The sequence below is a fragment of the Ctenopharyngodon idella genome, chromosome 22 (assembly GCF_019924925.1).
Source record: "Ctenopharyngodon idella isolate HZGC_01 chromosome 22, HZGC01, whole genome shotgun sequence".
NCBI lineage: Eukaryota > Metazoa > Chordata > Actinopteri > Cypriniformes > Xenocyprididae > Ctenopharyngodon > Ctenopharyngodon idella.
The window spans coordinates 30,121,372-30,134,547 of record NC_067241.1 but is presented as its reverse complement, the minus strand read 5'-3'; the positions used below and the strand labels follow the sequence as shown (position 1 = coordinate 30,134,547).

At 37.4% G+C, this 13,176-nt stretch overlaps 1 long non-coding RNA gene across 1 annotated transcript; it reads right to left on the bottom strand.

The window, feature by feature from the left end:
* Positions 1 to 558: 558 nt before the first annotated feature.
* On the bottom strand, positions 559 to 10,571 carry LOC127505194 (uncharacterized). Its single transcript, XR_007927630.1, has 12 exons — positions 9,656 to 10,571; positions 9,500 to 9,573; positions 9,335 to 9,408; positions 8,945 to 9,196; positions 8,344 to 8,428; positions 7,916 to 7,991; positions 7,537 to 7,608; positions 6,431 to 6,591; positions 5,138 to 5,253; positions 2,595 to 2,633; positions 2,281 to 2,375; positions 559 to 977 (listed from the first exon to the last, which is right to left on the bottom strand). It is a non-coding gene; the product is annotated as an uncharacterized LOC127505194 (long non-coding RNA).
* Positions 10,572 to 13,176: the final 2,605 nt, after the last annotated feature.

Here is a 13,176-nt window from a genome sequence, read left to right as displayed (position 1 = left end):
TACATTATTAAAAGAAAACAGACACATGGAAGGCAAGGTAACCCTCTTTATTTCCATGTTTAAAGAAAACAAATAGTTGAATATTATCGTTCCATTCTTGAAATTATTAACGTCTTTAAAGAGGGTATACATTGATGTCACTTTCCTGCTGGATAACGCCCCCTCAGTTGGGGTGAGTGCCAGAACATCCTGTATCTTGGCTGGCACTAGTAATTTTTATTTGCCCTGCCAAAATTTTCACTGGCTCCACAACAAAAAAAAAATGAATAAAGTAAAAGAAAAGAAAATGGGCTTCTAAAATAATCTTACACTGTAAAAAATGATGTGTTGGATTTACTTAAAATACATATGCACCATTTTTGCATCACACTTTTTAAGTAAATCCAACTTGAAGCAAATTTATGTAAAAACAAGAAATCCTTTGTTATAGGTACTTAAATATATTTGTTTACTCAACATTCTTTACTTAAAAACACAAGTTGAATTTACCAAGTAATAGCAAGTTGTGTTAACTTAACATTTAAGCTAATTTACATTAAAAAAAGACAGTCAATTGAGTTGAACAAACTTAAAATTTTAATTAATTTTAGACCTTGAGCTATTGAATAAAACTTACTGTACTGCTCTAGAACATTCAATGTCTTAAAATAAGTAAAAAACATACAATAAACATAAAACAGCATTTTACTTCATTTTTGGACAGCATTTCAACAAAAGGTTTTCACACAATTAGTACAATTAGTAAAATCAGTACAAAAATAAAGCATTTTAGGTTTTCTGATAGAGATTGCAATACTACTCTGGAAACAGCAACTTAAATAGTCTAAAACCAAAAATCATGACTCTAGTACTTCTGAAAAAAGTGACAATTTGACCAAAAGAAACTTACAGTCTCTAAAGGATCGTCCATGAAGCCACCTTTGTGATAATCCTCAGTGTGTGTGCTGTTCCAGTTCCTTTAGGTCACCATGGCTATCCTAAAGAAAAGCATAGCAAATGTATATTTACTTACAACATTACGTGGTAGTTTCAGATTGTTTTACAGTGGGAAAAATATAATGTATTTATATAACACAAAGTGAGATAGAATGTTCTGAAATAACAAGAAATCACCTTTATATTTAATAAATAAAATAAATGTTAGTTTATCGTTTTATTTTATTTTACTCTAAACAAGTGTCACGGGTGGTTGCAGGCAAACAGACGGAGATGAAGAAGAAGGTGCCAACACTAAGCTTTAATAACAATAATCCAAATGACAGGCAAACAGGATGCAACACACTTAACTTAGGGGCTGTTTACACAACACCGTTTTCAACAAAAAAATGGAAAACTTTTTTAGCCGTTATGGCCGTTCATTTACACAACAGCGTTTTGGTGGCCTGAAAACACAAACTTTTGAAAATGGGTTTCAAAAAGTTTTTGAAAATGATACAATTGTCATCTCCGTATAAACTGCAAAAACACGAATCTGTGAAAACAGTGATAGCACGCACATGCGTATTACGTGTTTAGTCTATCCACCTTATTTTTCAACGCAAAGGTAAGGTGTTTTCTGCGAGTGCTCTGTAAAAGAATGCGTATGTGCAGGCGAGTAGTTTCTTTTCAAAGTGACATTGCCAACTACTTGTCTGGCATACATAATACAGTTTTTTCTTTTTTGATGCCATTTTTGCGAACCCGTGTGAATGGGGATAGTTTTATTAACACTGTCATCTGTAGAAAGAAAAAACTTTACGTTTTTAGTACATCGTTGTCGTGTAAATATACCCTTAAACGTGACCGGACAAACACTGAGTGAACAAGAGCAACTTAAATATGTAATGGTGATTAACTAAATGATGAATTGTCCATGGTAACAGATGAGTGGCGAGAAACTAAGACAAAGGAGACGTGATGAATGAAAACAAACTAAAAAGTTTGTGAAAACTAAACATAACTGTGACAACAACAGGCTAGTAGGACTGTAAAATGTATTAATGTGATTTATGCTAATTTGCAAATAGGTTGTTTTGCTATTAAATGTGTTCTTTTCTTCTCAAATGTGCGTAGGATAATACAAATATATGGAAAATTAGGGGGGAAAAAAGTGTATAACAGTTACTGTATAGGGCTTATGTCTCTCTTAGTTCATGAAGCTCTCTCCTAACAAGCTGATGATCTGAATCAGGGGTGTTAAATAAGGGAGACATGCAAAAATGTGCAGAGCAGGGGGTCCCCAAGACCAGGTTTAAATACTACTGCCTTATGTATAGCGTTTAATGTATTCCAGACACTCACCTGGTAATGCCTGATGAGATTATCAGCATTGTCAGAGATGTACACCATTAAACACTGAATCAACTTCTCTGTGTATTTCCGCAGACAGCATTGGACTGAAAAGTACAAGTACATGAAACAAAAAAAGTTGATTTTCATGGTCCTTACACAAGCTTTTATACTGTATCTTAACTGACTGAGAAAAATATGATGCCTTTAAAAGCAGACAAATCACCCAAAATGCAGAAAATATGCCAGGTTCACCTTTTATTTTGGCAAAGCCAATTTGTCAAAAACAATTAATAGTCAAGTGTGAAATTAACAAAATTGTATACCTCCAAAAACAGGATGCACCATATCCTTCTATTGTTGCACTACAAATGTTGGAGAGACAGATAGAGAAAAACAACAGCATTAAACAACATAAAAAATGATTAGGCTAGCTTTTTCAATTTTTATTATGTATTATTTTTGAAGCTGTGTGAAAACTCAATGCATTAATGCATATGCATTAGTGCAAACTCGATACCGTTTCTAGCCTTTTTTGGCACCCTAGGTGAGATTTCTACCCCCCACCCCCCAGCTCCACCCTCCCAACGCCATATTAAGAACTTAGTCCCTCATCAGTAAAAAGCAAAGCAAAACACAAATCATCTATTTTTGTGAGTGAATTCTACTAGCTCTCTGTGTGTTATGTTTACAAAAATATTTATAAGAACGCATGCATGAAAAAACGATAATGAAAAAATTTATCATATATTTCAGAGCAAATTGAAACTCTTATTAAGCTAGTTCTACTCACAAAAAATGAAGCTAATGAAGATGGTATATTAGTGTTCAAGTACAGAAATAAAATATTTTTAAGGATGTTTTTTTCTCCAAAGTTAAAAAAATTTGTTCAATAGCAATACACCACTCATTTGTGTTCTATAATTTTTTAGCTTCTCTTCCTACAGTAGCATCTGCCTTGTGTTTCTCCAAAAATGTTTTGAGTGCACCTGTCATGATTGTTTGTACCATTATACAACTCTCCAGCGTAAACAGACAGATTCTCATAATCTACACTCCCAAATCACAATGCCTGTCTGTCTGTGACTTCACCTGCACTATTACAGCATAAAGAAATACTGTTTTTAAGTTATTTCTTGATATGCACTGAATTCATGTAAAACTGGTTGTCAAACTTGTCATAGTTATGACACTATCACTTGGTCAATTTACACTAAACAGCCATCTCTGATAATGATTTTTCATTCAACTTTACTATGCTATAATATTCCGCTGCTGAAATGAGCATGCGCATGACGTGTGGTAAATCCGTCCTGTGCTAATATGCAGTGTCATGTTTTGCTCATGATGATGGAGCGACTTGTAGTAGAACAGAACCATTAACCAATTAGTAGGTTAACATACCTGGCTATTTCGCTTTCTTTTTCTCATCCTCTTTTTGAAACTAAAACACTTAATCCAGGCAAACACGGATGACGACGTTCCCTGCCGCCTTCTACATCTCGTTTCTCTATTCTCTTCCTAACAGCAGCGGCCACTATCATCAGGGAGACTAGTCACCAAGTAGCCTAATCATAATGCCTCGAAATAGCAAAAGTACGAAATAATAATAAAAAATAATAAAATAATAAAAAATCTCTTGGTGGGGCGGGGGCTCTCACTGGCGCCCCCCAGCTGTTTGCGCCCTAGGCGACCGCCTAGTTTGCCTATGCCTAGAAACGGCGCTGCTTTTACCTTAAGCAGTCTTCGTGAATACAAACACTGCGTAAGCACTCAATACATTTATAACACATTTATAAATATATATAACGTTATATAATCGCATGCAAACCGGTTTCCTGATTCACGTGCAAAACTCGATATAGAAATAGTTGCAAAGTATTCATAAGTAACATGTTTCCCTGATAGCAAACTGACTCCGCAACGGATCCGCCCCGGAGGTATCACAAGCTCCGGAATGGATCCGCAAAACGGGTCCGGAACGGAGTCCACTTGCACAGCGCAGCGGATCCGGAACAGATAAGGATTGTGGATCCAGATCAGATCCGGGGCAGACCTGCCCCGTGTCCGCCGATAAGGTAGTTCATCCGCCGCGGATCCGATCTGGACCCGTTTATGAAGCAGCTGATCCGCCGCGGATCCAATCTGGACCCGTTTATGAAGCAGCTGATCCGCCGCGGATCCAATCTGGACCCGTTTATGAAGCAGCTGATCCGCCGCGGATCCAATCTGGACCCGTTTATTAAGTGGGTCATTTGGTCTGGATACCATTCAGATCACTCTCCAACTAGTATTCTAGCCAAAACTGTCTACACAGAAATATTTAAAATCTAAATGGACCAACATCAAATAGACTATGCTCTATAAAAGCTTGAATATTTAATGTCTGCCTTTATTAATATTAATAAAACATGATGAAATCATTCAAAACTTTAGCCAGTTACAATAAAACTATAAAAATAGTCTGTAAATGTATTTACAGTCTGTAATTACTATTACTATTTTTATAGTTTAATTATTTATGTACATTAATAGGTATTGAATAGAATTATTACAGAAAATGAAATGCAACCATAAATCGTACCAAAAACATTTTTATTTAATGAAAAATATGACTTTACAACATTAAGAGTAAATATTTGAGCAACATTTTTTGTTAACAGTTGTACTGCTAAATTTTTTTGTAGAAACTGGATTTTTTGAAGATTCTTTGAATAGAAAAATAGAAACAAATAATAAAAAAAACATTAATTTAAAATAGTAACCTTGTACCTTCTTCATTTTATTGTAACTGTTGCTATTTTAAATTAACACTTCAAAACACTTAAGTTAACAATGAAACTGAAAAACTCTACTGTTGGGTGCTCACAGTGGGACGGTTCCTTGAGCTTCCCCTATCAGCTGCCAGGCTGAACCACCGTATTGTGTGTTTTGTAATTTCATCATCAGTGGCGGCACATGATACATGGCTCTTTCTCACAGCACCTGTAATACACAAGCAGATTTTCATTTAAAAAATTAATTCACACTGAAGCTACCAGTTTTTTATTTTTAAAGGATACACATAACCACTGCCTTTAAAACAAAAGTGTACAATCTGACATTTATTAGGTACACTATGTAACTTTTGGCGCTCTAGCGTAGGGCTGTGCCGATAAACAATATCATATCGAATTGCGATAAAATATGTCGATAACGATGATAAGCTCTAGGCTTTTGTACTCGATATGGATTAATATAAGAGCCAATCATACAGCAGAAATATGCGACAACAGCCAATCAGCATGCAGCTTTAAACGTTCACGTCAAAGAACAAAGTCAATTTCCTATAGCACTTTGCAAAGAAAACTCGACACAAGGACGACAAAAATTAGTGGAAGCAGTGACGAAAGTAAAACTAACCTCGAGTTATTATCCAAAAATGATAAAATTGTCGACAAAAAGGTAGCACGAATTCAGTTATATGGAAGTGGTTTGGTTATTTGAAAAGCGACCAGGCACAGATTAAAACAATCTGTAAAATCTGCTCGTTATGTGTGCATCAGAACTGTTTACTCCTGCTGACATTCCCATGGGCGCTGCAGAGATGCAGTGGATATTTCACAAAGAGCGCTGTTGTGCGTTCTAAGGCCAATTCACACCGCACTGACAAACACCAACAAACTCATCTGTTGGAGTTTGTTGGATAGGTGTGATACCCCTGTTGGCGTCTGTTGGCATTTGTTGGAGCCTGTTTTCACCTGACTGAACATGTTTAATCGGCGTTTGTCGGGTCGTAGAATGTCTGAGCAGTGTGAACAAGTAAATGTAAAAGTCACATGCTAAGTTAGTAAGTTGTCTTAATTTTTTAAGGCCAAATGTGTAATCTGTTGTTAATAAATTATACCTTTAAAATGTAATTAATAAACCCTCGAATTTTTGTGGCTTCAGTCAAAGTTGGGATACTCTTTTAAAGTTGGTAGCATTAACAGTTTATATATCAAAATATATATCATTATCGATCGAGATTACATTTTTGTCATATCGCCCAGCCCTACTCTAGCGGTTAATAAACAGAACTGCATGCATCTTGCGGAAGAACATTATAGCCGGAGCTACTTCTCTCTGTTTATGTCTATGACGAGTCATGCATATACTGGAAATATTTATTACATTTACTTACACAGGAGGAACTTCTTGGACTCCATCCGGTTGAATGCTTTTTTACCATTTCACGCCCTTCCAGTTGATCCTCCTCCCAACATCATCACGGAACATGCGGGAAAGGATGTTCCATGTGACACGTTTTGTGTCATGGCCCCCAACAGTTGCAAGGGAAGAAATCTAAAATGTAACAAAAATCCTGTCAATTTCTTATATATTAAAGGGTTAGTTCACCCAAAAATGAAAATTCTGTCATTTATTACTCACCCTCATGGCGTTCCACACCCGTAAGACCTTCGTTCATCTTCAGAACACAAATTAAGATATTTTGATTAAATCCGATGGCTCCGTGAGGCCTGCATAGCCAGCAATGACATTTCCTCTCTCAAAATCCATACAAGGTACTAAAAACATATTTAAATCAGTTCATGTGAGTACAGTGGTTCAATATTAATATTATAAAGCGACGAGAATATTTTTGGTGTGCCAAAAAAACTAAATAACGACTTATTTAGTGATGGCCGATTTCACAAACACTGCTTCAGGAAGATTCGGAGCGTAATGAATCAGCGTATCGAATCATGATTCGGATCGCGTGTCAAACTGCCAACGGCTGAAATCACATGACTTTGGCGCTCCGAACAGCTGATTCGACACTCTGATTCATTGTGCTCCGATGCTTCCTGAAGCAGTGTTTTGAAATCGTCCATCACTAAATAAGTCGTTATTTTGTTTTTTTGACACACCAAAAATATTCTCGTTGCTTTATAATATTAATATTGAACCACTGTACTCACATGAACTGATTTAAATATGTTTTTAGTACATTAATGGATCTTGAGAGAGCAAATGTCATTGCTCCCTATGCAGGCCTCATGGAGCCGTCGGATTTCAACAAAAATATCTTAATTTGTGTTCCCAAGATTAACGAAGGTCTTACAGGTGTGGAACGGCATGAGGGTGAGTAATTAATGACATTATTTTCATTTTTGGGTGAACTAACCCATAAATTATAGGTATGAATCTTTTAAAACGGCACATTTATTACATGTTAAAAGCTGTAGTTGTGGACCATTATCAGTATTTGACAAAATCAAGTTTAAAACAGTTTTTAATCTTACTTACCTCAGATGAAAGATTAAATAGAAAGAAGAAATACTCCAAAAACACACTGGTGGCACTTGAATGAGTTGTAAGCTGCAACAGAACACACACACACACACACAGTATCTTAATATGAATTAATATGGTATGAAATAATGATCTGAAACAACATTACATGAGGTGGAGAATTGTCAAATGTAAATAAAAATAGACTCAAACTAGTATACTAGAACTAAAGTTTACTGATACAAGTGGGTTTTTAAACTTTTACCCATAAATTATAGGTATGAATCTTTTAAAACGGCACATTTATTACATGTTAAAAGCTGTAGTGTGGACCATTATCAGTATTTGACAAAATAGCTGGCTAAATCAAGTTTAAAACAGTTTTTAATCTTACTTTCCTCAGACGAAAGATGAAATAGAAAGAAGAAATACTCCAAAAACACACTGGTGGCATTTGAATGAGTTGTAAGCTGCAACAGAACACACACACACACACACACACACACACACAGTATCTTAATATGAATTAATATGGTATGAAATAATGATCTGAAACAACATTACATGAGGTAGAGAATTGTCAAATGTAAATAAAAATAGACTCAAACTAGTATACTAGAACTAAAGTTTACTGATACAAGTGGGTTTTTTAACTACAAAGTAGGTTGTAAACATAAAAAGTAGGTTTTAAAATTTTTACCCATAAATTATAGGTATGAATCTTTTAAAACGGCACATTTATTACATGTTAAAAGCTGTAGTTGTGGACCATTATCAGTATTTGACAAAATCAAGTTTAAAAACTTAAGTTTTTAATCTTACTTTCCTCAGACGAAAGTTGAAATAGAAAGATGAAATACTCCAAAAACACACTGGTGGCTTGAGTGTAAGAGTAATGAGTTGTAAGCTGCAACAGAACACACACACACACACACACACACACACACACACACACACACACACACAGACGGTAACTTATTAATTATGAATTAATAGGATATGAAGTAATGATCTGAAACAACATTACATGAGGTGGAGAATAGTCATATGTAAACAAAAAAATAGACTCAAACAACTAGAAGTTCAGTGAAAAAAAAACAGGTAGGCCTAACATTAGCTTATCTCGCCTGCTATTTTACTCTAAAGGAGTGAAAATTTGCGTTTAGGTCGGATTGGACTGAAACCTTATTTATTAAATCACCCCACCTCCCAGAAAGATAAAGAAATTATGTCCAAATAGCGTTTTACTCAAAAGGTTATTTGCCAAATTACTTTTCACTCAAATCTAAGTTAACGCTAATGACACCGAAGAGGTAACTTGGCCACAGTCATTTTTAAAAATTACAAAAATTCAAAAAAAGCAATTAACGGTAATGTTACTGGATACAACTGTACAAATAAAGCATATTTTAACTATTCTTACCGTGTTCAGTCTTCACCGACCTGTCGGCTCCAGCTTTTCCACGGTGAGGAGAAGGATTCAGAGACGACGACAGTTGAAAAAGGCGCGTCCGGTCAGTGAATCCGCCCAGCGTCTGTAACGAGTCCGCGCGTTGACAGTGCGTTGTGCGGAGGCGGGGCATATTCTGTGCGCGTTGCCGAATTGAATCTGAGCGAACAGCGGAGCAGGCGACTTGAAGGCGGATTCGCCCCGGAGTCTGTTGCTATCTGGGTTCTGATTGTTGAATAATTCATATCAATTAAAAATACAAGTTTAACAAATCCCCAGTGACTACAAATGCAATAAACGAGTGGACATTAAACGACACACTTATATTTTATTTCGTTAATATAAAGCAAAGCTTTAGCTTACCTCCTTTCACCATGGTCACCATATTGCGCTTCAGAAAACGTTGCGTTGTGCTTCCAGTTTACGAATACACCCCACTAACACAATAAACGAGTGTTAATGAATGTTAAAAAAAAAGTCAAAATCTAATGTTTTACTTTGTTAATATAAAACTAAGCTTTAGCTTACCTCTTATCTCCGTCTTCACCACATCAAACTTCAGAAAATGTTGTGTTGCGCTTCCGGTTAAGGAATACACCCCACTAACACAATAAACGAGTGTTTATGAATGTTTAAATAGTCAAAATCTAATATTTTATTTAGTTTTCTTTAAAGACAGCTTACCTGACAGAGTACTCGCTGTCTTCACCACATCACGCTTCAAAATGGCTCCAGCTTCGCTCATTGGCTGGATAGAATATTTGCATATCACGCAGCTCACAAATATGTAAAATTTTATGTTAAGTTTACTTAATTTTAAGCAAGTTTTAATGCCAGTTGATGTTACTTACGTTTTTTCATTTACTTTATGAATACACTTATGTTCACCTTTTAATTTACATTTTTGTGTTGCATACACTAGAAAATGTTAAGTACAGCTTGAAATGTTAATATATTTTTGAGTTTATTCTATTTATCTTGATAAGTAATAGATGTTGAGCCAACGAATCACTTTTTAGTTATTGTTTTCGTTGTTTTTATACACGCAACCTTAATAAATACGGTTACGACAACAGAAGCTACTAGATTAACTTTTAAATTTAATATTATTTGACAAGTAATAAAATAGGAATAAATCAAATAATGAGTAATAGCACAAATAAATACAACAGAACAAATATATAAATGAAATAAATGGTGCTTTTCAGGTTTTTCATGTAGGTTTAAACAGGAGATTTTCAGTTACAGAAATTGTATTCTAATGTATAACTATTAAACTTTATTAAAGTTAATCAGTCAAAAGCAGTTACAGATGCATAAATAATGTTTTGAAATGTTGAAAATATAAAACGTTAAATACTGTTATTAGTCCAGGTGATATGTGCAAAATTTGAGGTGAAATGTTCACTTTTTCATAAAAGCATGAAATTTGGTACACTTGTACAGTTTGGGGCCCTGAACATTTTCAGAAATGGAGCCATCACAAAAATGCCTTGTGGTTGCTGTGGCGACTATTTTACTTTCCGCCATAACCAAATTATGTATTTTGTATCATATCTTCTGAATCAAACACGATAACACAGAAAAGATGATGTCTACCCCTATGTTTTGATGGTCAATGATTCCAATCATACCATATAGAACACCATAAACTGTTCAGGTGAATAGTTAATGGTGAATTCAGTGACATGTGAAGGAAATTACAGTATCTGAGAATCTAGGCTAACTACATGTACTTACTATAGGGTTAGGATTTGGGTTTGGTTTGGTTTGGTTTAGGGTTAGTTGCATGTAATTATGCATAATTTATATAGTTATTACTGGAGTAACTACATGTAACAATGACACTGTAAAATAAAGTGTTACCCAAGAAAGTCCTTGGTTTCTGCTTTGCCACACTGGCCTGCACAAGAATCAAATCAGATTGCCTCTTGCATACATGAAGAGGCAGATACAAGAATGCTACTCCATGTGGCAGATTCTGCAAGAAAAGGATTTAAAAAGATCACCCTGTGCACTGTAGACACAGATGTCGTGGTCCTAGCCATTACACATGTGGCAGAGCTGGACATTGAGGAGATGTGGGTGGCATTTGGGACTGGCAAGAACTTCAGATACATACCTGCCCATAGACTGCATCTACATTTGCAACCAGGGGTAAGAAGACAGCAGGGGATACCTGGACTGCAGATGACATGACAACAGAGGCCTTCAATGCCCTGTCAAAGGCTCCAAAAAGCATTCCAGAGGAGGTGATGAAACACTTCACAATTCTCCTTTATGATCACACCAGAAGCCAACTCAACATTGATCAAGCTTGTCTTGCGTTGTTCACAAAGAAAGGAAGAGGAATGGAACAAATCTCCTCATCTAAGGATACACTGGTGCAGCACCTCAAAAGAGAAGTGTACCAAGGGCCAATCAGGGCCAATCACGTTTCCACTGTCACTTCCGGGGGGACTTGATCAATTATTGATTCAGTTTACACTGAATTATGTTTTGAAAAGGTTTATACAATTGTTTGAAGCAACGGCATGCCATATTTTTATATGAAAATAAGCAAACTGAAAACATTCTTCCTGAAAAACTTTTACTTTTCATTGTCATTGGTTTCTTTTTTAAATAAAAAAGTAAGAATATATGGTATTATAATGTTATACCAAAACTAAAATTAAAACAAACTGTAGAAAGAAAAAACACACATCTTAAGCACACAAAATAATGTTCTGTAAGTGGACTTTTTTGTTGGTTTTTTTTGTAATTGCACTTTTGAACGATTATGTAATTGTGGCATCCGTAATTGTAATCACGATTAGAAATTTGATTCATTGTGCAGCCCTACACACTACTGACTTACATTATGTCACGATCACCGTCTGTTCCTGTCAGTTCCTGGACTCCATTTCCCATAATCCTCCCTGCCAATCACATGCACACTCCACACCAATCACCTGTTGCCACATACAGTTTAGCACACTACCTGGACTATAAAAGACACACACACACACACACACACACACCCTTTGCGAAGTCTTGATTTGCCTTGGTGATCATCTCTGAGCGTTTTCCCGTGGACTGTTACCTGTTATCGTTTGGACTGTTTATTCTCTGTGACCCTTGCTGCCTGCCCTGATCTTTGCCTGTTTCCTGGACTGTGATTGTTTGCTGCCTGCCCTGATCCTTGCCTGTCCCTGTTTATGTTATGCCTTTGCCCCTGTCTACCTGTGTATCTACCATTCTTAATAAAGCTGCAAATGGATCCCCGCTCTGCCGACCCATCATTACAGAAGACTTCGCCAACACATGGATCCAGCGGCTTTCCTGGAGAACACTGGCCCGGTAGGAACTTTGCATTGTCGTTATTAGGGCTCAAGCAGGGCTCACGATCGCTGGAGGAATATGTTGTGGAATATTTGGACATTGCTTATCATTCAGACTTGCCGGACTGTGCGCTGATAGACTTTTTCTGTGAGGGCATTAATCAGCCACTCAAATCACAACTCATTCGTGAGGGACCCCGTTCATCTCTAAGTCAGTTTCTGGATTATGCTTTATTGACTGTTGGCTCTCCGTTTACTGTGGGTGTCGTGGAGAAATACGACACCTCGCTGAATCATGTAATGGCCGCCGCGCCAGAGAACACGCACAAAATGGCGGCCACCACTACTACAACACCAAGTCAAGTCTCCGCTGATCTTCGTGAGCCAAGTCAAGTCCAAGTTAAACTTCCTGAGTCACGTCCCATCTCCGCTGATCTTCTAGAATTACATCATGTCTCTGGATCTGTTTGGGAGCGGAGTGGGTTGCGTTCCAGTGTGGCTGATCCACCGCTGACTTCAGTACGAGCGGCCGGCATTTCTAAGCCTCCGCCGGTTGCTACGCACCCAAGCACCCAAGCTCGCCGGTTGCTACGCACCCAAGCTCGCCGGTTGCTACGCACCCAAGCTCGCCGGTTGCTACGCACCCAAGGAGGAGGTGGGCACAGAGCCACCGCCTCAACCACGTAAACGGAGGAGGAGGAGGAAGAAGGCTTCCTCCATCCCTCAAGGCCCGGAGGCCGTCCCAGAGCCCGCTGTAGGCCCGGAGGCCGTCCCAGAGCCCGCTGTAGGCCCGGAGGCCGTCCCAGAGCCCGCTGTAGGCCCGGAGGCCGTCCCAGAGCCCGCTCCAGTCCGTGAGTCCGTCCCAGAGCAGCCCGCTGCCGTCCC